Here is a 27,076-nt window from a genome sequence, read left to right on the forward strand (position 1 = left end):
CTACTCCGGCCTCGCGTACAGTTTCGTCCTGGTTAGCGACACGATAGCTTCCTTATGACTGATATAGCTGGTTCTTGTCCACATAGCTCTCAGTCCCAGCACCTCTAAAAAAGATTCGGTGAGTGACTAGCAGATATGAGACCAAATGCACGACACAGGAGAGCTGATATCAGTAGCAAGGGTTTTAATCCCAAACCACAAAGTAAATCAGGCATACAGACAGTTGATGTTGTCCAGTCTGAACAACAGATCAGGCAGCACAGAGACAAGCAAGACACTCCACACTCTACAATGACCAGAAACAGACAACTAATTATACAGGGCAAACAAGCAGGTCAGGAGCACAGCAGGTGACAGATCAGGGTAATCGGGCAGACTGAACACAAGAGGCAGGCAAGACAAGAAACAAACAAGAACTACAACCCAACACACAGACAAGGCAGATAAAATAACTGATACAAAACATAAAAATAAACAACAAAATAAGCTAACACAGTAAACTGTCTGGTGTAGTAATGCGTATCCTCCCCAGCTCCCCCGTCTTGTCCAAATATAGTCAGTTCTAGTTCAAAAACCAAGATGGCGGCGGCCAAAATAGCAAAATGGAGGCTTCAGAACAGGAGTCCACAAACCAGCCATTGATGTCATGGTAGCTACACCCACTTTTTTTACAGTCTATGGGCCATACTCTAAGTTAGCATTGTGTTGATTAAAGTGGTGTGCAGTATTTGTGTTAAAACGCAAAAGTGAGAGCAACAGAGAGCATAATGTGGAAATGTACTACAGGAACTGATGAGTTTGCAGCAGACAGCATTAACATCAAATGGAAGCAGATCAGACAAAAGTGAGACTTCTTAACCAAAATATCGTCAAATATACTCACAACAGAGAAATTAGGAATATGCTTTGATAAAAACCTGCCTAAAATTAATATCTGCATCTTTTCTTATTCTTGTGTGTGTTGTTTCAGAGTGATGCTGGAGATGTGTGTTACTGCTGCTCCTCTCCACCAGTTCCAGATGTCCTGAGGAGACGCTGCTGGAGCTCCACCCTGCCCACTCCTGTAGCACCATGAGGATCCTGCTCAAGGTACACCTCTATACTGCACTGTGAGCTGCCCAGTGATTACATCCCGACTAGGAATTGACATTTAAATATTACTATATACGCAATTAGAAACAATGTTCTACTGTGCAAAGGGGTAAGGGTGGAAAAAATGCTAAATAGACATGTTAATAGGGTATACTTATCAATTAAGAAATGCAAAGTCAGTGAACGTAAGAAATATCTAAATCAAGTCAATATTTGGTGTGAGCACTCATTGTGTTCAATCAATGATTCAATCAAATTTTATTATAGAGCACTTAAAAAACAAAAGCTGGCACAAAGTGCTGTACAGAAAATAAAAAACAGACATGAAATACATTGCTCACACGAGGTATGAAATACAAATAAAGCCAAACAACCATACAATAAAATCAGTACAATCAGCATGTCAACTTCAGGTGCCAAAGGCCAAGGAAAAGAGTGGTATTAAGATGAGATTTAAAAACTAGACCGTGAAGAAGCCTGTCTAATGTGTAGAGAGAAGTCATTCCACAGTTTAGGAGCTGCCACAGCAAAGGCATGGTCCCCTCTGAGCTTGAGCTCGTTTTTGGCACACCTAGGGGCAGTTAATCAACAAATTAACAACAAATATGTGGAATGTGCCAGGTTGTGCATGATATGACATGAAGTGATATTTACATGTGCAGAGACAATTGTATTATTTGAAAGGGGGTGTGTCAGTTGGGGGCCCGGGCCTTGTTGATGAGGCTAGCTGCAGACGGGTAGAAGCTGTTTTTGTGGTGAGAGGTTTTGGTCCTGATGGACCGCAGCCTCCTGCCAGAGGGGAGAGTCTCAAACAGTTTGTAACCAGGGTGGGAGGAGTCAGCTGAAATCTTTCCTGCTCGCCTCAGAGTCCTGGAGGCGTACAGGTCCAGGAGAGAAGGAAGATTGCAGCCAATCACCTTCTCTGCAGAGTGAATGATGTGAACGTACCAGATGGTGATGGAGGAGATGAGGATGGACTCAATGATGGCGGTGTAGAAGTGCACCATCATTGTCTTTGGCAGGCTGCCACAGGAAGTACATCCTCTGCTGGGCCTTCTTGATGATGGAGGTGATGTTCAGCTCCCACTTGAGGTCCTGGGAGATGATGATTCCCAGGAAGCGAGTCCACAGTGGTGACTGAGGAGTCACACAGGATGATGGGGGAGGGGGTGGGGCTGTGCTCTTTCTGAAGTCCACGACCATCTCCACTTTCTTCAGAGCGTTAAGCTCCAGACTGTTCTGTCTGCACCAGGTCAACAGATGGTCAATCTCCCACCTGTAGGCGGACTCGTCCCCACCTGAGATGAGCCCAATGAGGGTGGTGTCGTCCGCAAACTTCAGGAGCTTGACAGACTGGTGACTGGAGGTGCAGCTATTGGTGTACAAGGAGAAGAGAAGGGGGAAGAACGCAGCCTTGAGGGGAACTGGTGCTGATGGTCTGCAGGTGGAGTCAGACACGTTCAGTTGAGATAGCTTGTCCTACAGGGCCGGGCTGATGGTGTTGAAACCAGAGCTGAAGTCCACAAACAGGATTGTATGTGTTTAGAAAAATGTCTGTGAACACTGCATCTGCACAGTGCTTCAGGGTGGATGGGGAGTCCAGCACAGCTGCTTTGCGTGGTTTCTGCCTCCTGAACAGTCTGATGTCCCTCTCCAGGATGGTAAGAGAGGGGAAGGAGGTGGGGGATGAGATGGTGGACTGTGGCCGGTCAGTGGTGTGATGGGGGATGGTGTCAGGTCTGTCCCATTGTCTTTCAAAGTGAATAATATAAAAACAGACAACTCCACCTTTTGTTTTGCCGGAGAGCTCTGTGTCACGATCCGCTCTTGGAAGCCAGCCAGCTGCAGCACGGAGTCCGGTATTGATCCACACAGCCAGTCTCTGTGAAGCGCAGAACTCGAGGTTTCTGCCTCTTAAAAGGAAGTTTTTCCTTGCCTCTGTCTCCTAGTGCTGCTCTTGGTGGGAACTGTTGGGCTTCTGTAAATAGCATCATAGAGTACGGTCTAGACCTGCTCTTTTATGAAAAGCGCTGTGAGATAACTGTTGTTGTGATTTGGCGCTATATAAATAAATTGAATCACAGAAGATGAACAACAAGCGGGGTCCCAGAGGAGCCACCAAAAACCATCACTTCTGTCTTACTTTTGTTAAAACCTAAAAAGTAAAGAGCCATCCAGGCCTTTATATTGTCAAGACACTCGAGTAATGGTCTGACAGTTTCAATAATTTAAGAGGCACATAGCTCTGGCTATTATGCACATAACAGTGAAATGACATACCATGCTTAGGAAGGCGGGAGCAAATATAGAGAGAAGGAAGAGGGCCTAAATTTGAGCCCTGTGGGACCCCACAAGAGAGGAGCAGAAGAGGACAGTCACCACAGCTGACACAGAAAGCCCTACCACAGAAAGACCCAGTGCTATGCCCTTGATGCCCACCCACCACTCCATCGGGATTTCATGGTCCATTGTGTCAGAAACAACAATAGAAAGTAGGTAGATAACGAAATATAACAATATAAAATAAGAAAAGTAAAATAGTTGTTATGGTTAACATTTACATTATTAAAGAATTGTTATGGTGAACCAAAAAGTACTAGTGCAGTGGTCGGCTATAGGCGGCCCACGAGCAATAATATCTGGCCCGTGACCAGATTACTCTGATAGCAGCAAAAAAATAAAGAGAAATTTTAGCAGCTGGTGCTGAAACAAAAGTTTTTCACATAATCACTTCCTCTTAAGTGATTGTACCTTCAAAATAAAAGCGCAAGAACATTTTTGCTGCAGTAATTTATGTTGTGTTTAATTGAGAGCATATTAATTAGATAATATTGCACAAAACAGTTTGATGGCCACAGGCAGAAATGACTTCCTGTGGTGCATGTTGGGGTCTTGCACTGAAAGTGTTCCTGTGTTTGATTAGCACATTATGGAGTGGGTGGGAGACATTGTCCAAGATGACATGTAGTTTAGACAGCATCCTACTCTCTGACACCACCACCAGAGAGTCCAGCTCCACCCTCACAATGTCACTGGCCTTGCGGATCAGTTTGTAGAGTCTGTTGGTGTCTGCTACCCCCAGCCTGCTGCCCCAGCATGCAGAAAACAGGATGGCACTGGCCACCACAGACTCATAAAACATCCTCAGCATCGTCCTGCAGATGTTGAAGGACCTCAGCTTCCTCAGAAAATAGAGACGGCTTTGGCGCTTCCTGTAGAGGGCTCGAATGTTCTTTGCCCAGTCCAGTTTATTGTCCATGTGCACTCCTAGGTACTTGTAGTCCTCCACAGTGTCCACACTGATCCCGTGGATGGAAACAGGGGTCACTGGTGGCTTTGCTCTACTTAGATCCACAACCATCTCCTTAGTCTTTGTCACGTTGAGCTTTAGGTGGTCCCCCCCCCCCACAGCTCTGTACTCAGCCTCGTCACCCTGCTGATACATCCAACCACAGCAGAGTCATCAGAAAACTACTGAAGATGGCAGGACTCTGTGGGGTAGTTGAAGTCCATGGTGTAGATGATGAAGAGGAAGTGAGAGAGGACAGTCCCCTGCAGGGCCCCGGTGTAACTGATCACGCTGTCTGACACAGTGTTACATACTGTGGTCTGCCAGTCAGGTAGTCCACAATCCAGGACACGAGGGGGGCATCCACCTGCATCACGTCAGCTTCTCACCCAGCAGGGCCGGACAGATGGTGTTAAAAGCACTGGAGAACTAAAAAAACATGACATGCAGGAGAGGAATAGAGAGAGAGAGGGGAGGGAGGCAGCCTACACAATATACACACAGAGGTACAGACAGTGAAATGAAAAATGGTACAGATATTTATAATCATGTTAATGCTAACAATCGTAATGATTATAATAACAATAAGACTAGCAACAATAGTCGTTGCAGCAGAGGGTGTCGAGCAGGAACACGGGGGCAGCAGGTGACCCGCAACCACAGATCCAGACTCCACAGCTCCAGAGCCAGAAAACCTGCAGGAAGTGATAGGAGGAGAGGGACGAGAAAGCACAAGACTACCAGAAAGGGGAGAAGTTGTGTTAGTAACATGCAATAATGGGATAAGGTTGCATACAGAGGGAGAGAAAGTAGAGGAGAGAGGAGCTCAGTGCATCATGGGAAATCCCCCGGCAGTCTAGGCCTATAGCAGCATAACTAAGGGATGGTTCAGGACTACCTGAGCCAGCCCTAACTATAAGCTTTATCAAAGAGGAAAGTCTTAAGCCTACTCTTAAATGTGGAGATGGTGTCTGCCTCCTGAACCCAAACTGGAACCTGGTTCCACAGGAGAGGAGCTTGATAGCTGAACGCTCTGGCTCCTAGTCTACTTTTGGAGACTCTAGGAACCACAAGTAACCCTGCATTCTGGGAGCGCAGTGCTCTGGAGGGGTAGTAAGGTACTATGAGCTGGGTTAGGGTTAGGGTTAATGGTATCAAATGCAGCACTAAGATCTAATAAAACCAGTACAGAGACAAGTCCTTTGTCTGATGCAATAAGGAGGTCATTAGTAATTTTCACCAGTGCTGTCTCTGTGCTATGATGAGTTCTAAATCCTGACTGAAAATCCTCAAATAAACTATTGCTCTGTAGAAAGTCACACAGCTGTTTAGCAACTGCTTTCTCCAGAACCTTAGAGAGAAATGGAAGGTTAGATATAGGTCTATAGTTGGCTAAAACATCCGGATCAAGTTTGGGCTTTTTCAGAAGAGGTTTAATTACAGCTACTTTAAAGTACTGTGTACATAGCCTGTTGATAAAGATAGATTGATCATATCTAGTATAGAAGTGCTGACTAAGGGTAAAACATCTTTAAGCAACCTAGTCGGGATGGGGTCTAAGAGGCAGGTTGATGATTTAGTTAGTTGAAGTTAGTTGGTAAAGATTGAGGGAAGCAAAACAGTCTAAACATATATCTGGTTCTACAGCTGTTTCTAAGGTTCCTGAGTTAAGAGATAAGTTGGTGCCAGTTGAGGGCAGGTCTTGGTGAATTTTGTCTCTAATAGCTAGAATTTTATTATTAAAGAAGCTCATGAAGTCGTAACTACTGAGAGCTATGGGAATACTTGGCTCAATAGAGCTGTGACTCTCTGTCAGCCTGGCTACAGTGCTGAAAAGAAACCTGGGGTTGTTCCTATTTTCCTCTATTAATGACGAGTAGTACGCTGCTCTGGCATTACGGAGGGCCTTCCTATAAGTTTTAAGACTATCTTGCCAAATTAAACGAGAATTTTCCACTTTGGTGGAACGCCAATTCCTCAAGTTTCCGCGATATTTGCTTTAATTTGCGAGTTTCAGTATTATACCATGGAGCTAACCGTCTTTGTTTTAGTATTTTCTTTTTTAGAGGGGCTACAGAGTCCAGTGTCATTCGCAGCGAGCCTGCAGCACTATCAACAAGATGATCGATTTGGGAGGGACTGAAATTAGCATAGGAGTCCTCCGTTACTTTGTGACTAGATAATGAATTTAGAGCTAATAAAATAAAATCTTGTATAGAAATTTTTGCCCAATGGCGAGTAGTTCAGCAATACAAACTCAAAAGTTATCAAACAGTGGTCACATGAATATTAAAATCCCCTACAATAATAACTTTGTCCGTTTTAAGGACTAAAGTTGACAAAAACTCTGCAAATTCAGATAAGAATTCAGAGTACGGACCAGGTGCTCGCTACACTATAACAAAAAGAATTGGTTGCAGTGATTTCCAACTTGGGTGCGAAAGACTAAGAACAAGACTTTCAAATGAGTTATAGTTTAGTTTAGGTTTAGAGCTGATTAGTAGGCTAGAGTCGAAGATAGCTGCAACTCCACCTCCTCGGCCTGTGCCTCGAGGAATGTGAGTATTAATATGACTGAGGGGTGGATTCATTTAGGCTAACATATTCTCCATCACCCAGCCAGGTTTCAGTAAGACCAAATAAATCAATATCATAATCTGATATTAGTTCATTTACTAGTTTCAAGAAGGTTGCACTACTGCATGTTTAAAATATTCAGGGACCACCCCAGAGTACAGGCTACTATTTAAAACTGCATGAACAGATGGTCCTATAGTGGGGAAAACCTCCTTAAAAAGTCAGGGAGGGACAGTGTCATTTGGAGAACCTGAGGGCTTCAAATGACCAACAATATTCTGTAAAACAGATAGTCACAGGTTCAAATTTGTCAAAGACAGTACAGCAGAGGACAGGGACTGAAGAGTCATAAGCATAAAGTGAGATTTTTTCACAAACAGCTTGGGAAGCATCAACACAGACAATCTGCAGGACATTAAGAACCTAGTTAGTAGTCTTAAGCAAAAACCCAGGTATATTAACAGCCGCACAGGTATATTAAAAGCTGCCCTGGTATATTAACGGTCGCACAGTTTTGACGGCCACCCAGGTATTTTAACGGTCGCCTAGGTGTATTAACAGCCGCCCAGGTATATTAATGGTTACACTAGTTTAACAGCCTCCCAGGTATACATTAATAGAAACACAGAGAGAGATGTTATCTATTTCATCACAAAACGTCAACACGTGAATATTTTACAAGCATAGACCAGGTAAAGCAACTGTGACCACACAAGTGCAGATATCATTCAGTACAACATTGGTTTTGATTGTTTCGATAGGCTACATCATTAACAAGCCCCCTCTACCTGCTGCTGTGGAAGCGGAAAACTTCAGAAGACGAGTTCTGTGTCTTTTGGGTGACTTTATAAAATGTACTGCTGATGGAGAAAGTTAGCAGAGCAGACACATAGAGAAGCAGGAAGAGGCGGTGTGTTTGCAGTAAGAGACCAGAGGTGTAGGTGTGTCTGTGTGAGTGTGGGGAAAAAGGGAAATGAAGGGAAAAGGAGCAGATTCAAGTAGTGAGGAAACACTAAAACAAGGTGGTGAATGAAGTAAAATTAAAATGGTGAAATAAGAAATGACCTAGTAGTAATCGAAAGATACCCCGCTAACACCACACCACTGCCACCCCACACCTCGGTCACTTCCGCCATAGTTACATTTTGTGGGAAACACTCGTGTAGTGTCAAATCAGCAAAAAGTAAAGGCTCTCCTGCCTTGTTTCAAAAAACTTTCTTGTCCACCTCTGCACCATACATGCTGCACAGGCTACCAAAATAGCAAAGAGAGGAGCAAAGCACATTTCAACTATCAGTTATTATCTTTTTGTAGTGCACTACTAGACTCAGGCCTGTTTTATATGGATAACAGATAAAGTAGTTCTGCCTGATCTATTTGAACTGATCTGTTTTTGTCTTTCTCTCTCCAGAAAGTGTTGTTTGCACTGTGTGCTCTAAACGCTCTGACCACAGCTGTGTGCCTTATGGCAGCTGCCCTGAGATACCTGCAGATCTTCACTGCAAGAACAACCTGCATGGTATGATCATACCACATATCCAAATCAGAATTATTAGATGATGATATTTTGATACCCAGAGTAACTGTACACTTCAAGAAAAAAAACACATCATAATAGAAGCTGACATGTCTCCGGTGAGCAGATTTATCAGTAGAACTGAGACCTATAATTTGTGTTCTGTCAGAAAGTGAGATGTTCAGATGGATTTTAAGCCCTGTCTGTGTCCCAGTTCCAGTGTTCTGTCAGGCTAAACAACATATGTAGTCACAATCCTGCTTGTCACGACCTTGGGTTTTATTGTGGTGTTATTCTGTTATTTTGGTTAATGTCCGTTTCGGTTTTCCTCGTTGCCTCTGTGATCTTGTTTAGGTTTTGTTAGTTGGTCATTGCTTCCTTGGTCTCTGTTGTATTTAATTACTTATATCCTTGTCTATTGTCGGTAGTTTTACCTCAGGTTTTATTTGTTAATTTTGGTGGGGTTTTTTTTCTAGCTTTGTTTCCTGTCTGCCTTGATTCCTAATGTGTCTCACCTGTGATTAATTGCCCTGCCTGCTTGTGTGTGGTGTGCCCCTATATGCATTGCCCTCAGTTGTGTTCAGTCCTTCTGGTGTCATCGTATGCAGAGTGTTCTGCCTTGTGCTCTTTCTCTGGATTTCTGGATTCTTACTATTCTACCTGTTTGGATTACCTTACCTTTGTTGAATTCAACCTTGGTTTGGACTCTTTCTCGTGCTGAGACGTAAGCCTATTTTTGTTCATTTAATAAATCATCTTAAACTGCATCCTCCTCGCCAGTGTCTGCAATTTGGGTCCACACTTCTGTTTCCCAACTTCTACACTCAGCCCTTTCTGATTGTACAAATGTTACGGTAGCACTTACTGTTGTGTTTAGATTTGAAAGGAAACATCTTCTTGTCAACTCGTTCCATGATCTGTTTTGCTTTCTGTGTTCAAATGTCCAAGTGTGTAAAGGGGGTGCACTGAATGTAAGAAGGATGGAACTGGAGATAGGATGTAGATAGTCTTGCTTGGTCGCCCTGACCTCTGTGGTTATGAAGTCCTTTGAACGCCTTGTGTTGTCCCACCTTAAATCCATCACAGACCCACTCCTGGACCCCCTGCAGTTCGCCTACAGAGCCAACAGGTCTGTAGATGATGCAGTAAACATGGCCCTTCACTACATCCTCCAGCACCTGGACTCCCCAGGAACCTACGCCAGGATCCTGTTTGTGGATTTCAGCTCTGCTTTTAACACCATCATCCCGGCCCTGCTGCAGGACAAGCTCTCCCAGCTGAACGTGCCTGACTCCACCTGCAGGTGGATCACAGACTTCCTGACGGACAGGAAGCAGCACGTGAAGCTGGGAAAACATGTCTCTGACTCCAGGACCATCAGCACCGGTTCCCCTCAAGGCTGCGTTCTTCCCCCTTCTCTTCTCCTTGTACACCAACAGCTGCACCTCCAATCACCAGTCTGTCAAGCTCCTGAAGTTTGCGGACGACACCACCCTCATTGGGCTCATCGCAGGTGGGGACGAGTCCGCCTACAGGTGGGAGATTGACCATCTGTTGACCTGGTGCAGCCAGAACAGTCTGGAGCTCAACGCTCTGAAGAAAGTGGAGATGGTCGTGGACTTCAGAAAGAGCACAGCCCCACCCTCCCCCATCATCCTGTGCGACTCCTCAGTCACCACTGTGGACTCCTTCCGCTTCCTGGGCATCATCATCTCCCAGGACCTCAAGTGGGAGCTGAACATCACCTCCATCATCAAGAAGGCCCAGCAGAGGATGTACTTCCTGTGGCAGCTGAAGATGTTCAGCCTGCCAAAGACAATGATGGTGCACTTCTACACCGCCATCATTGAGTCCATCACCATCTGGTACGCTGCTGCCACTGCCAGGGACAAGGGCAGGCTGCAGCGCATCATTTCGCTCTGCAGAGAAGGTGATTGGCTGCAATCTTCCTTCTCTTCTGGACCTGTACTCCTTGTGGATATGATGACGAGGAAGCTAAAACTCGTAGGCCCTGGCGTGGGTCATCGCGTCTCTTAAGATGTCAGGGAGTGAGGTTTACTCACTGCACAACATCGCTGGCTTCTGTTACATGTACATATGCAAAAACAATTTCTCAATGACTCTTCTCTGGACCCCTGCAAAATCTAACCAGTGTTGACATCTTTCTTTCCACCCCCAACCGGTCGAGGCAGATGGCCACCCACCCTGAGCCATGGTTCTGCTCGAGGTTTCTGCCTCTTTTAAAGGAAGTTTTTCCTTGCCTCTGTCGCCTAGAGCTTGCTCTTGGTGGGAACTGCTGGGCTTCTGTAAATAGCACGGTCTACGAGAGTACGGTCTAGACCTTTTCTGTTATGAAAAGTGCTTTGAGATAACTGTTGTGATTTGGCGCTATATAAATAAAATTTAATTTTTTTTTTCACAAACAGATGCCAACTCTGCGTGGCCTCCTCGCGTAGTCAGACTGGAGGCTGGTCTATGGTGGTGCAATATAGCAATTCACCACAGACCTAACGCATAGCATTTAGAGGGGCAATGTTGCACATATTGTAAGATACTGAGAAATGGGGAACAGATGATAGCAACACCTTAAGATTTATTTTATTATTAAAATGATGAGTCTGATAAAAACAGGGGAAGCCTGGCTTCCCTTGGCTAATGGGAGAAAACTCCACTGGTAGCCACGCCCCCTTTCTGTGTGGTCTGTTCTGCACATGCGCAATACTTATTGCCGCTGGAATGTGTACTACGCATGTGTAAATATTGTAGTTGACCCCTTGATTTAATTATTTTTATTAACAACACAAAATTATACAAATACACTTTATCAGTGAGTCATAGCATTAGCAGACTGAAATTAAAATGACACTTTCTTGCTCAATTTGTTCGTGTTTCCACAAGCTACAGTCCCCTCCAAAAGTATTGGAAAGATAAATTCCTTCTGTTTTTGTTGTTCACTGAAGACATTTGGGTTTAAGATCACATTTAATATTTGGTGGCAGAACCCTTGCTTGCAATAACTGCCTCAAGCCTGCGACCTATCGACATCACCAAACTGTTGCATTCTTTATTTGTGATGCTATTCCAGGCTTTTACCGCAGCTTCTTACAGTTCTTCTTTGTTTCGGGGTGTTTCTCCCTTCAGTCTCCTCTTAAGGAGGTGAAATGCATGCTCTGCTGGGTTAAGGTCAGCCGATTGACTTCCACTATTGTCACAAAGGTCTGAAAACATTTTTAAACCTAAACTTCTATCTTGGTATGGTGAAGGATCTTTAGAGAAACAATTAGTTTCAACGGAAGAGGCTCTGCAACTCTTGTGGATAAGGTAGGTAGGTTTATTGGCAAAATATAACAGGTTAAAGAGTGAAATTGAGTTTTGTAACTCCCTTTTGCTACATAACAGACAATATACATTTATACAGAATCAATAATAAAAATGGTAAACAGAAATAAAACTATAATCAATTGAGCAGTGCTGAGGATGAATTAGAGTTTAAGAGTCTGATAGTTTGGGGGAACAAGCTGCTCTGCAGTCTGGTGGTGTGGCAGCAGAAACTTCTATATCTCTTCCCAGAATGCAGCAGGGTGAACAGGCTGTGGCTGGGTGGGTGCTGTCCTTTAGTATCCTTTGGGCTCTGTAGGCTCCTCACCTCACCGATATCACTGATGTTCAGGAGATGGGTACCAATGATCTTCTGAACAGTTTGAATCACCCGCTGCAGAGCCTCCGGTCCTGGGCCGTGCACATCCCATGTTAGTGATGTTTCCAGTCAGGATGCTTTCTACAGGAACTTGGCGCGGGAATTTGGCCTTCTTAAGCTTTTCAAGAAATCCAGTTGTTTCTGAGCTTTCTTCACCAGCGTGAAGATGTGAGACGACCATGTCAGGTTCTCTGTGATGCTGATTCCCAGGAACCTGAAACTGTTCACCTGCTGCACCTCAGCTCCACTGATGTAGACAGGAGTGTGTGTCTTTATCTCCTTCTTCCTGAAATCAACGATCAGCTCCTTAGTTTGAGCAGTTGGTTGTTCTCTGAGCACCACCAGCAAGATTATGAATTTCCTCCCATCGATGTTTGAAATCCGGCCGATGATGGTGGTGTCACCTGCAAACTTCACAACAGTTCTCTCCATGTTGGGGGATAAAGTCATGGGTGTACAGCGTGAACAGGAGGGGGCTGAGCACACAGCCCTGGGGGGCTCCGGTGTTGAGCACTAGAGTGGAGGAGGTGAGTCTGCCAATCTGAACTGACTGGGGTCTGTTTCTGAGGAAGTCCAGTATCCAGCTGCAGAGTGTTGTATTTAAACCAGAGTGCTGAGTTTGCCGATAAGTTTCATGGGGAGATCGTGTTGAATACTGAGCTGAAATCCACAAACAGCATTCTGATGTAGGTGTTGTTTTTCTCAAGGTGTGTGAGGGCTGAGTGGAGGGCAGTGGAGATGACGTCCTCTGTGGATCTGTTGGTCTTGAAAGCAAACTGGTGTGGGTCCAGGCTGGCTGGGATGTTGGTCTTTATGTGCTGAAGAACCAGTTTCTCAAAGCACTTCATCAGAATGGGGTGAGTGCCACAGCGGTAGTCATTCAGAGTAGACACTGCAGACTTTTTAGGTACAGGAACGATGGTGGCTGTCTTGAAGCCTGAAGGAACCCTCTCCGGAGACAGTGAGATGTTGAAAATGTCAGTAATATCAACTAGCTGATGTAACTAGCTCAGGTTTTTAGTACACGGCCAGGAATGTTCAGGCTCATCTGATTTATCATATTCACTGATTGTCAATTTTATTTCTATAGCACATATAAAACAGTTGACCTAAGTGCTGAACAGGGTCGATGACAAGTATCAAAATTACTACAACCAAAGTGAAACAAAACAACAACACTTTAAAACATCAGAAAAGAGGTTAACGAAGGTTAAACACTATTGTAAATAGGTGAGTCTTCAGCAGCGATTTAAACGTTTGAAGGGTCTGTGCAGCTTTAATATGCATGGGGAGTTTGTTCCATAGGATGGGGGCACCCACTGCAAAGGCTCGGTCGTCCTTATTTTTAAGCTTTGATTTTGGGACATCCAGGAGCAGCTGATTTGTTGACCTCCAGTGTTCTTACTGGAGAATGGTGGCGTAAGAGATCAGCTAGATAAGGGTGCGCCAGACCATTTAAGGCCTTAAAAACAAGCTATAAAATCTTAATCTATCCTATAACAGACAGGTAGCCAGTGGAGGGAGGCCAAGACAAGCGTTATGTGTTCACACTTTTTTGTTTTTGTTGAAAGGCGAGCAGCTGCATTTTGGACTAACTGGAGGCGATTTAAAGATTTCTGATTTAGACCCATGTATAATGAATTACAGTAATAAAAGCATGGATGACTTTTTCAAGGTCTTTGGGAGAAAGATATGCCTTTATTTTAGCTAGAAGTCTTAACTGGAGAAGTTGGTCTTGACGACTGCACTGATTTGCTTACTGAACGTTAATGAGCTGTCAAAAATAACACCAAGATTTTTAATCGAGGATCAATTTTGGGAGGCTAAGGGGCCCAAAGTGCCAGGAGGGTCACCCAGTATGTCTAAACGTCCACATGTGGTGATCTCTGTTTTATTTTCATTCAGAGTGAGGAAGTTTAACTCCATCCAGGTTTTTACCTCCTTTAAGCAGTCTAACAATGGTTGCACAGACTCTTTGGTTATGGATTTCATAGGCAAGTAGATTTGGACATCATCAGCAAAACAGTGATAGGAGATGTTATGTTTCTGGAAAATGGAACCCAGTGGCAGCATATACAGTGAAAAGAGGATAGGGCCCAAAATAGAGCCTTGAGGGACCCCGCAGGTGAGAGGAGCAGCTGACAAGTGTTCAGCCAAATGAACAGAGAAGCTCCTATCAGTCAGGTATGACTGAAACTATTTCAAGGCAATACCTTTGATACCTACACAGTGTTCAAGGCGAAATAAAAGGATTGTGTGATCCACAGTGTCAAAGGCGGCAGTCAGGTCTAGAAGCACCAGAACAGCAGAGTTGCCGGAGTCCACCATTAAAAGGAGATCATTAAAAACCCTTAAAAGTGCTGTTTCTGTACTATGACGTGGTTTAAAGCCAGACTGGAACTTCCCCTGGATGCCATGGTTGTCGAGGAATGTTTGTAATTGGTTCAGGACTATTCTTTCCAACACTTTTGAGAGAAAAGGTAGTTTGGAAATAGGCCTGAAGTTAGAGAAAACGTCATGATCCAGATCAGATTAAACCAGGCTGCACTACAGCAGCTGGGACACACCATGTGCTCAGACATGTATTTATTAAAATAAGAATGCTGGACCCAACAGTATTAAAAACGTCCTTTAGAAGACAAGAGGGATATCTGAGGGACAATTTGTAGGCTGCAGACTCTGAACTATCTTAGATGGTGAGGAGAGTGATACAGGCTCAAACTGCTTAAAAACAGCTAAGTATATAGGAGGAAATGAAGGGTCTATGGCAGAGGAGGTTGGTAAAGATCTAAGCACATAAATCTTTCCAAAAAAAAATGTTTTAAAAATCTTCGCATAATGTAAGTGTGGGCACAATTTGAGCTGCATTAAGAAGGGAGTTTAGATTTGTGAAAAGAACCTGGGGCCTATGATTATTGTTGGAGACAATGTTGGATATAAATTTAGTTTTAGCAATTTTTACAGCTCTCTGATAGCTTGCAAGGCAGTCTCTTAGAATTTCTAGGGAGACAGTCTTTGTCTGTTTTATTATTTATTTAATTATGTAGTGATTTGTCACCGGGCCAGACAGGGGGCACAAACAGACAGCATGGAGAAAGGACAAGACCTGTAAGAGAAGGGGGGAAGGGGGATGGAAGGTGGGGACAACAGGGAAAAGCAGTGGGAAACACCAATTGCAGAAAGCAACGAAACCTGCAGTAGAACTGGGAGGGGGGCTTGGGGAGGAGGAAAACAACAACAAACAAACACAAACAAACAATAAAAAAATAAAAAATAGTAAAAGACAACCAGCCGAACAGCACATTAAATAAGCAACACAGCACAGCCACGAGAGCTGGAATAATAGCAATTAATTTAAATAAGTAACTGAAAGAAAAGCGTCAGGAATAATTCTACCAGGGACAACCTAAATTTGTTTGTGTCTATGTGTGAGACTGTGTGCCTGTGGGTGAGTGTGTGTGTGTGTGTGTGTGTGTGTGTGTGTACATGTGTGTGCACATAAGCCTGTTAAAAAATATAGTTGTTAGTAAGAGTGGGACGCCACGACTGTGCCACACTTACCCCAGCAACAGGTAGGCAAGAACCCCAGTAGCCAATAGGGGTGGGAGAAAGAAAAAGAATAAATCAATCAAAAAAAAAACTCCCAGGTGCACCGTGATGCAGGAGACCCAAATGCCAGTTGACAACATCATGCCGACCGAACGCAAGAAGCGTAACCCGCGGAAGAGCAGCACCCTGACTGACCGCGGCGCGCACACAACATAGACCAGTGCTCTCCCGTGCCAGCCAACATCCGCCATGCCCAGCACGCCCTCCGGCCGCCGTGCAACTTTTAATCAGCTGGGTGTAAGTGGGCTGAAGAAGCAATATGGTCTGATTAACCAAAATGCGGATGGAGGAGGGCTTTGTAGCTGCCAGGAAGACTGGTGTAGACGTGGTCCAGCATGTTGGTTCCTGTGGTGGGGATGTAGACATCAACCCCTGTACGCATCCTCCATCATATATTGAGCATCTTCATTGATTGCCCCCCACAACACCAGGTCAGACACCTGATAAATCCACTGTGCGCTGCTGCTGCTGCTACAGCTAGCCTCAGATTGTGCTGTGCTCCAAATGGGTGCGCTGCAAACATTAGCCTCCTCCGGTCTCTGGTTTGCTTGCTCCTAATCTTCCACAACTTCTTCACCCTGATCACCTTTTTGAACAGATGGTACGTCTCAATAAAAACTCCTCCCTCTCCTCTTCTTCTCTGTTTTGAGTCTGTTTACTACAACAACTTCTCTCTCTCATTTGAACCATAACTATTGCCACAGTCTACTTGATACAGTACTTGGTTATTAGATGACTAACGTTATGGGTGGGTTGTCACATGCTTTCCCCACTGGTGGCTTGACCAATGTTATAAATAAAAAAAATAAACATCAGCGTGCATTTTATTGGTTATACATGGTGTCAATATCTGAAATGTAAACATTATCTCTTGGGCCCCAAGTGTGCATGAGGGCATGGACTCCACTACCCTCCCTGCAGAGCACTTACCATCACAGGGTCCACAGAAGAGCTGCCTCAATTATCAAGGATCCCACCCACCCCCAACGTGAACTGTTCACACTTCTACCCTCGGGTCAGAGGTATAGAAGTGTGAAATTTAGGACTTCAAGACTAAAGAACTCTTTCTTCCCCACTGCCATCAGACTTCTAAACAGTTAATAGGTGTATGGATTCCATAATGATGTCCATGTTTACATTGTACCATGCACATGTTAATGCACATGTACGGTTATTGCACATCTGCACACTGTTCCATGCACAGTTTCCACATGTATGTAATTCATCCGCCTGCACAATTGTACAGTATATAGCCTACTGCAGCCTGTTTTTCACACAACTGCTGCGTTATGCTGTTTATATATATATATATTTTTTTTTTTTTTACATCTGATGCTTACATTTTTAGATGTGAAAATTTAAAACTATAGTATTTTTATTGTATTTTTATTCATACATATATTAATTTTTATTGTAGGCTTTCGATGTGGACAGCAAAGAATTTCAGTGTACAGGGAAACTTGAACATCTGACAATAAACACTTTGAATCTTGAAATGGGTGAATGTGATTTAGTGTAAAGCGCTTTGAGTGGTTGCAAAGACTAGAAAGGCAGACAGACCATTTACATTATGTGGTTTTATATGAAGTTAGGAGCTGGACCTGGTACACAGACAGTAGACATCTTCATATCTCATTCCCAGAAAGAAAGCAAATAACTGAAACAAGCTTGAACCTCAGCTTTTAAGAGCACAGATAGTTTCTTTTGTCCTTCTATGACAGCTTGGCACATCATGACCTGATGCAGACAGTTACCCTGTGTGCCTAAAGAAGTGCATCTGAGACAATAGCATTCAACATGATGTGTTATGCCCCGTGTCCCTGCTCTGTGATAGGACGAGCCCAGAGCCACAGTGGAAGAAAGGGAGGAGCCTGCTCAGGTCCCACACCTAGATGAGTTTGTGGCCCCAGCTCCTCCCCCCTCCTACTTCTCCACTTTCTACTCATACACACCACGCCTGGCTCACCGGTAACCCCCCCCCGCCCCTCCCCCGCACACAGTTTCTCTCAGTGTTCTGTGCATTTGGATTAACACATGACTTCAGTCCTATGTGTCACTTTAGCTTGGTGGAACATGATAACTCGCTTGCTTTGTTGTTTGACCTGTGCGTTTCAGGATGCTTGGGGACAGCGTGATCCCTCTCCCTCATATCTACGGGGATCGCATTAAAGGGGTGGAGGTCTTGTGTCCGTTAGAGCCCCCACCTCCATATGAGGCTGTTGCAGGAAGCACCACTGAAGCAGTCACACAGGTACTGTCCAAATATTTCAATTCAATTTCAATTCAATTTTATTTATATAGCGCCAAATCACAACAACAGTTATCTCACAGCGCTTTTCATAAAAGAGCAGGTCTAGACCGTACTCTATGATGCTATTTACAGAAGCCCAACAGTTCCCACCAAGAGCAGCAGTAGGCGACAGAGGCAAGGAAAAACTTCCTTTTAAGCGGCAGAAACCTCGAGCAGAACCATGGCTCAGGGTGGGCGGCCATCTGCCTCGACCAGTTGGGGTGAGAGAGAGAGAGAGAGAGAGAGAAAAGAGGGATGGATGGAGAGAGGGGAGGGAGGCAGCCTACACAATATACACACAGAGGTACAGACAGTAAAGGTGATGTTGCTATAGACTAAATGAAAAATTGTACAGATATTTATAGTAGTGTTAATGATAACAGTCGTAATGTTAATGATTATACTAACAATAATAACAATAAGACTAGCAACAATAGTTGTTGCAGCAGAGGGTGTCGAGCAGGAACACGGGGGCAGCAGGTGACCCGCAGCCACAGATCCAGACTCCACAGCTCCAGAGCCAGAAAACCTGCAGGAAGTGATAGGAGAGAGGAGAGAGACGAGAAAGCACAAGACTACCAGAAAGGGGAGAAGTTGTGTTAGTAACATGCAATAATGGGATAAGGTTGCATACAGAGGAAGAGAAAGTAGAGGAGAGAGGATCTCAGTGCATCATGGGAAATCCCCCGGCAGTCTAGGCCTATAGCAGCATAACTAAGGGATGGTTCAGGACTCACCTGAGCCAGCCCTAACTATAAGCTTTATCAAAGAGGAAAGTCTTAAGCCTACTCTTAAATGTGGAGATGGTGTCTGCCTCCTGAACCCAAACTGGAACCTGGTTCCACAGGAGAGGAGCTTGATAGCTGAACGCTCTGGCTCCTAGTCTACTTTTGGAGACTCTAGGAACCACAAGTAACCCTGCATTCTGGGAGCGCAGTGCTCTGGTGGGGTAGTAAGGTACTATGAGCTCTTTAAGATAAGATGGTGCCTGACCATTAAGAGCTTTGTAGGTAAGAAGAATGATTTTAAATTCTATTCTGGATTTTACTGGAAGCCAATGCAAAGAAGCTAAAACAGGAGAAATGTGATCTCTTTTCCTGGTTCCTGTCAGAACACGTGCTGCAGCATTCTGGATCAGCTGAAGAGTCTTAATGGACTTTTTCGAGCAGCCTGATAATAAGGAATTGCAGTAATCCAGCCTAGAAGTAACAAATGCATGGACTAGTTTAGCTGCATCATTTTTAGACAGGATGTTCCTAAATTACGCAATATTACGTAGGTGAAAAAAGGCGGTCCTTGAAATTTGCTTAATGTGAGACTTAAACGACATGTCCTGATCAAAGATAACTCCAAGATTCCTCACAGTGGTGCTGGAGGCCAGGGCGATGCCATCAAGGGAAACTATATCTTTAGATAATGCGTCACGGAGGTGCTTAGGCCCCAGAACAATAACTTCAGTTTTATCTGAGTTTAACATTACAAAATTACAGGTCATCCAGGTTTTACCATCCTGAAGGCACATTTGAAGTTTAGCTAACTGATGAGTTTCATCTGGCTTGATCGATAGATATAACTGAGTATCATCTGCATAACAATGAAAGCTTATGGAATATTTCCTGATAATATTGCCTAAAGGAAGCATATATAAAGTGAAGAGGATTGGTCCAAGGACAGATCCTTGAGGAACTCCATGAGTAACTTTGGCATGCATGGAGGACTCATGTTTATCATTAAAGAAGCTCAAGAAGTCGTAACTACTGAGAGCTATGGGAATACTTGGCTCAATAGAGCTGTGACTCTGTCAGCCTGGCTACAGTGCCGAGTATTACGCTGCTCTCGCATTACGGAGGGCCTTCCTCTAAGTTTTAAGACTATCTTGCCTAATTAAACGAGAATTTTCCAGTTTGGTGGAACGCCAATTCCTCTCAAGTTTCCGCGATATTTGCTTTAATTTGCGAGTTTCAGTATTATACCATGGAGCTAACCGTCTTTGTTTCATTATTTTATTTTTTAGAGGGGCTACAGAGTCGAGTGTCATTCACAGTGAGCCTGCAGCACTATCAACAAGATGATGGATTTGGGAGGGACTGAAATTAGCATAGGAGTACTCCGTTACTTTGTGACTTGATAATGATTTAGAGCTGATGGAATCGCATCCTTTAATTTAGCTACAGCGCTATCAGACAGACATCTTGTAGTTCAGCAATACAAACTCAAAAGTTATCAAACAGTGGTCGGATAAAGAGGGATTCTGTGGCAACACTATTAAATGTTCAATATCAATATCATACACCAAAACAAAGTCAAGGGTGTGGTTAAAACAGTGAGTCGGTTCATGAACACTCTGAGAGAAGCCGATGGAATCTAACAAAGAGATAAACGCAGTACTGAAGCTGTCATTCTCAACATCCACATGAATATTAAAATCCCCTACAATCACTACAATCTTTGTCCGTTTTAAGGACTAAAGTTGACAAAAACTCTGCAAATTCAGATAAGAATTCAGAGTATGGGCCAGGTGCTCGGTACACTATAACAAAAAGAATTGGTTGCAGTGATTTCCAACTTGGGTGCGAAAGACTAAGAACAAGGCTTTCAAATGAGTTATAGTTTAGTTTAGGTTTAGAGCTGATTAGTAGGCTAGAGTCAAAGATAGCTGCAACTCCACCTCCTCGGCCTGTGCCTCAAGGAATGTGAGTATTAATATGACTGGGAGGGGTGGATTCATTTAGGCTAACATATTCTCCATCACCCAGCCAGGTTTCAATAAGACCAAATAAATCAATATCATAATCTGATATTAGTTCATTTACTAGTACACCTTTAGAAGAGAGAGATCTGATGTTTAAGAGTCCACATTTAACTCTCCTATTCGTTTGCACTATTGCTCTTGTGGTTTTAATTTTTATGAGGTTTTTATGTACAGCTCCTCTTCTGTTTACCTTTTTAAATAATTTCGATGTTCGGGGGACAGACACCGTCACTATAGGGTTTTCACTAAGTAACTCCTGAAATGGAGGAGCAGAGAAGTGTGTTAGACTGCGACTCTACGTAGGGTTTTGGGTGGGTAACTGCTGAAAAAGAAGGCAGAGAAGTGTGTTAGACTGCGACTCTGCCTCCTGGTCTCAACTCTGGGTTGTCATGGATTTGGTCCACTAATAAACTTGGCCAGATTTCTAGAAATGAGAGCTGCTCCTTCCCAAGTGGGATGGATGCCGTCTCTCCGGATCAGACCAGGTCTTCCCCAGAAAGTCTGCCAATGATCAACAAAGCCCACATCGTTTGCTGGACACCACCTCGACAACCAGCGGCGGAATGACGACATGCGGCTATACATGTCGTCACTGGTCAGATTTGGCAGGGGTCCAGAGAAAACTACGGTTTCCGACATTGTTTTTGCATATGTACACACCGACTCAACATTAATCTTAGTGACCTACGATTGGCGTAACCGGGAGTCATTACCGCCGACGTGAGTGACAATCTTACGTATTTACGTTTATCCTTAGCCAGCAGTTTCAAATAAGACTCAATGTCGCCCGCTCTGGCCCCAGGGATGCACTTAACTATGGCCGCTGGCTTCGCAAACTTCACGTTTCTCAAAATGGAGCTGCCAATGATCAGAGTTGGTTTCTCAGCGGGTGTTGCTGAGTGGGGAAAATCTGTTAGAGACGTGAACAGGTTGATGATGCCCCGTGGACTTTGAATGCTTTCGACTATTCCTCCTTCGGACAGTCACCCAGCCCCCCCCCTTTCCTGGCTGCACAGGGGATGCCGGGCGACGGCTACCACAGGCTAACTCAGGACCGAGCAGGATATACAATAAACTAATTAATTAATAAATTATTACTAAATAACAACTCAGCATTTTTTGACAAATTGATATAACTACACCAGTGTGATGGTTTATTTCAGGAGACAGAGATTCCCATGACAGAGTTGACTATGAACCCAACTACCTCTACACCAGGAGCCTGTGTTCAAGGTAGGACACGAATGAAACGTTTGAAATGAATAGGCCTACTATTGTGTAAATTAAAACTAGTCTATTATAGGCTTAAAACCTTTCTGAATAAACAAACATCCTTCTGCCATGTGAGTCGCCATTTCTCATTTCTCTTCTTTATGTGTGTATGCAAGGTTCAGAGTTTACTGACAGGACGCACATTTTCCCATCAAGTTGTTTTTTTTAAATCATTTGCATGTAAAGGCAGGCGACCCAAAACTTTAAACATCTATGGGAATGTGTGACACATTTCTCTGGACCAAAACATTTGGACTGGAGCATCCCTCCGTATTCTGTCAGTCTGTGTTTGAGTAAAAATTAATATTAGACACTGCCTTTTGTTCTAATAGCCCATGTCTATCTGTATTTGGTCTTAGACACGAGTGCCCTAATAGGACTGGCATCTCCAAGCGTCCTTCTGCAGGCCAAGCCCAAGCCTCCTCAGCAGCAGCCTCCTCAGCAGCAGCAGCAACAAGCTCCAGCACTGACCCCCTGGAGGACAGCAAAGATCTACCGCTCCAACAGTGACCCAGTGTTGATGGACCTTGCTGCTAAAGGTTGGCTTTTTTTGCTCATGTGGAACTATGCTATCTTTGGAATTGGTACACCAGTGTGCGATATCAGACAATTGTGACACACCAATCACAATTTAGCTTACAGATATAATCAGCACATAAATAAACAATTTAATTCAAAAAGTCATCATTATCAAGTCATCTATCAAAACTCTACAGTCAGCCTATGAGATTTAGTCAGTGCAGTATCTAAAAGCCAAGTGTGGGTCCTAAATGCTCCAAATGTATTCAAATAAAATGTGGCGCTCCATTTGTGTATTATGTGTATTTAAATAAATTCTAATGGACTTAATGGGCCCTATTTTAGTGCATGGACCAGTGAAACATGGTCGTTATTGGTCGCACAGTCTGTGGGGGCATCTCCACCTGCTGTTTTAGTGCATGTACAGTACCAGTCAAAAGTTTGGATATACCTTCCCATTCACTTGAATTATAGTGTGCATCCAAACTTTTGACTGGTACTGTATGTGCAAGAGGGCTGCATGCGGTGGATTGTAGAGGGTGGTGATAAATACATACATACTCTCCCAGCCAGTCACATCACCCTAAGCCAATATCAGTGAAGCATGACAACAATAACTCAACAAATAGAGAGAGTTTATCCTGGAAATCATGTCGTAAACATTCAGCACCACAAATTAATCAGTTAATTAATACAATGATTAAATTGTAAGACTGTCAATCATAATTCTACTGTATCTCACGTTGTGGGATAGTCACATGACAAATGATGAGATACAGCAGTATTTCACTATAATCAAGAAAAAACATTTTTCTAAAATAATAATTAGCTCCTCCCACATGCAGTAAACAGATTTCTGACGGAACCCTCTGATGTGTGTGTAGGTGTTTGTGGTTATTCTGTAGCTGCTGGTGTCGTTAGCACATGATTTAATGAAGGTTGCCTTTTTACGGCAATGAAAAAGCAATAACAAATATCTTCATTTTTTTTTCATCTGGTAAATTGATCCACTAGCACTCTGTTTCACACTAGGAGCACTTGTATATGGATATATGGATAATTGAAGAACGTGAACCATCTTCTTCCCCTCTGATGTCTGCTGTAGTGCAGCACAGCAGCGACGCTCCCCTCGCACTGTCTCCTCAGACCACAGATTCTTCCACCCAGACCTCCCAGCCCACGCTGGCCCCCCACACTCATGGGCATGTCACACTGCGACGGGGCAACGACAGCAGGACGCCGTGCCGGCCTCGGCCCTCCTCCATGGTGGACTACCAGAGCTACCGACACACACAGCAGCTGGTCAGGAAAATCCTGGAGCAGCCAGCAACCCAGGGCCTGGCCCCCGAGGTCCAGGAGCTGGTGGACAGCATAAGAAATGTCCTGCAGTCAGATCAGGAGCACATGGAGGAGGCTGTACGCTGTGCTAGTTACATAGAACAGGTTGGAGTTCATATGGAAACATTTAAAGCATCTGATACAAAAATCATTGTTGGAGAGTTTTCTGATTTAGGATTTGGTAACCTATAAATTTTCGGGGTTATAGTCCAATAATAGAAAAAAGATGCACACATCACAACAACAGTTATCTCAGAGCAATGAAAATGAAGACCCGCCTTGATGGAAGGACTGACAGATTACATTCTCATTTGCATTGTGTCCCTTGGAAAGCTGCTTGTAAATGAAAATGCAGTGCAAAAGACTAAGGGCACTGTTTCACTTATTGCATTTGAATAAGGTCTGCTGTACAGCAGAGTAAGTCTTTGAAAATGAATTGTCAAATGCTGTTTCCATTTTCATTTTAATATGGTCCTTGAATGCCCACACAAGTACGTGAAAATGAAAATTGGATGATTGCATTTTTATTTTAATTTTTACCTAAATAACACATACATATTTGGAAAATGATGTTATTGTGGGATTACATTATCAAGTTTACATGATGATTTGAAATTAGTTAGTAAAAACATGCTCAAACTGTCCCGATCATTGATCATGCTCATGTTTTTGGTGAACTGATCATGTCCGTTTGTCAGGGTGAACTCATGCTAGGGCTGGGCAATAAGACAAAAATGATAATGATCGCGATATAATTTCCCAACAATATAACAAATGTTCAGTAAATATTTAATTCATTTAAATAATGAATGAATTAGCACTTAATTTTTCTATTAAGATATTTAATTTGTTAAGGGATAAGGGACTCAAAACAAGATTTTACTTAATTTTACTCGTGGATATATGTTGTTCTATGTTATTACATAAATGTGGCCCATATCAGGCTTCAGTGTGAACTGTCCATGTCACGTTTGCTGGACACCACCTCAACAACCAGCGGCGGAATGACGACATGCGGCTATACATGTCATCACTGGTCAGATTTGGCAGGGGTCCAGAGAAAACTACGGTGTCCGACATTGTTTTTGCATATGTACACACCGACTCAAGTGACAATATTAAAATGATAAACTTAAATGTAAACTTAGAAAATAAAAAGTAATGCCACAATAATGTTAGAATTTTGTGTGTTATTTGGGTAAGATAATAATCCAGTTAGCATTTTAATTTCCACAGACCTGTATTGGCATTCTTTTACCATATTAAAATGAAAATGGATATGCTGTTTTCAAAGTCATACCGTGCTGTATGGTGGACAATATCCAAATGTTCATGTGTCACACAGAAAGGATTGTGTTCCTGCCAAACTCGGTCAGCCTAAAGTTCACCTAACGTCAAATTGACCTAAACATTTCCCGGCTTTGTTTGCTTTATCTGCAGTATGTTTCTGCCAAACAGCTGTATATACCATTTTCATAATTTGCCTCATTTATATGGTATTTCCTTTTCTAACAAAACACTTTAAAGTTCAATTCTGGTGAGTCTCTTGTCACTCTCCTGAAATGGAATGTTTTGCACAGAAATCATAACTGGTATAAACTATACTTTAGCTTAATATGTATAATAAAATATACATAAGCTTATTAAATATACACTAATGCACAGGTTTCCTAAATGTCTAGCTGGCATCAAGCCACCACAACTTCCAAAATAATCAAATCAAAATTAATAAATTATATTTTGTTCTGTGTGTCATGAACATTTGTTTACTGTTTGCTTTCAGGTGTTTACTGAGTCAGAGAAGGGTTCCTGCCAGCCTAAACCTCCCCAGCTGCAGCCGGCAGGCAGTTCCTCCCATACGTTCCCTCGCCCTCTTAGGAGAAGGCCTGGTCTGCTGCACCTACAGAGCTGTGGGGACCTCAGCTCCTTCACCTGTGCTCCGCTCGAGTCTCCGGAACATCCAGGAAACAGCAGAAAAGTGGAGTTTAGGGCGGGCCCTAGGGCAGGTTCAAGGGCAGGGTACCGTCCGAATTATCCTGAACGCCCTCACAGTCTGATTGGAGTCTTTAGAGAGACAGTGCTTTGAGGGAAAACCGGTGGTATTAAAATATGTTGGATGGCAACACAGCTGGATGCTGCCTTATCTGTTGTTAAACTTGGAGGGGAAATAATCCAACTACTGAGGTGGATCTCTGTGTGTGTGTGTGTGTGTGTGTGTGTGTGTGTGTGTGTGTGTGTGTGTGTGTGTGTGTGTATAAAAATATATATGATTGCAATTTTTTTTGCAACATTTTTGCTCTGCTAATATTTTGACTATTGTGAAACACAAAATATGGATACCTTATTCTGAAACATATTATCCAGCATTACTCCATACAGCTATACATGACAGCATTCGTTTGACATGTGTCTTCTGCAACATTTTCAGATACTGATGAAACGGCAATGTTTTGTTTTACTGGTCCATAGATTCCTAATAATTTTCAACAAGTTTCTTGGAAAGAAAAGTCCCTAATAATAGAAATTAGGAATGGACTTTGAAGAAAAGAAAATATTAATTAATTGCATGCATTTGTGCTATATGATGCAAAATGAACCATTTCCCCCATAATTAGTACTTTCTTACTAAACTTCTTTAAAATTATTTGAAAATTACAGAACATTTAATAAAGTGTTGCCAGCCACAATCCACCAGGGTAGATGGCTTGCCATTTAGCAAGTAAAAAGGTTTGGTTGCAGACCAGATAATTAAATCAAGAGTCTGATTTCAAACCATGCCTCTTTTGTGAGAAATAAAAATGGATGCTCAAGACAGTTGTATGTTTGCAAAGTTGGCCATGCATGTTAAGTAAAGATCTAATAAATGTGGTGTAACCTTGAACAAAGACTTTCGCTGATGTGAGGCGTTTGCTTTTTTAAAAATGTATTTATTTATTAATTTTTTTGGTACTTTTCTCTTATTTACCAGTACAATATATTATAGCTTTTAGAAAAATCCATTTTCCCTGTCATAATTATGACATTAATGTTGGCATAAATGGTATTTACAAATCAGAAACTGGTAATTACGATAACTTCCACATTACATGAACACAGTATAAGAAACTGGAATTTATCACATATAG

At 43.1% G+C, this 27,076-nt stretch overlaps 1 pseudogene; it reads left to right on the forward strand.

Moving 5' to 3' along the window:
• Positions 1-970: 970 nt before the first annotated feature.
• Positions 971-26,838, forward strand: LOC119884905 (annotated as a pseudogene).
• Positions 26,839-27,076: the final 238 nt, after the last annotated feature.

This window comes from Micropterus salmoides, unplaced genomic scaffold (assembly GCF_014851395.1).
Source record: "Micropterus salmoides isolate LMB-PRFRI ecotype aquatic unplaced genomic scaffold, ASM1485139v1 Ms_hic_scaffold_3763, whole genome shotgun sequence".
NCBI lineage: Eukaryota > Metazoa > Chordata > Actinopteri > Centrarchiformes > Centrarchidae > Micropterus > Micropterus salmoides.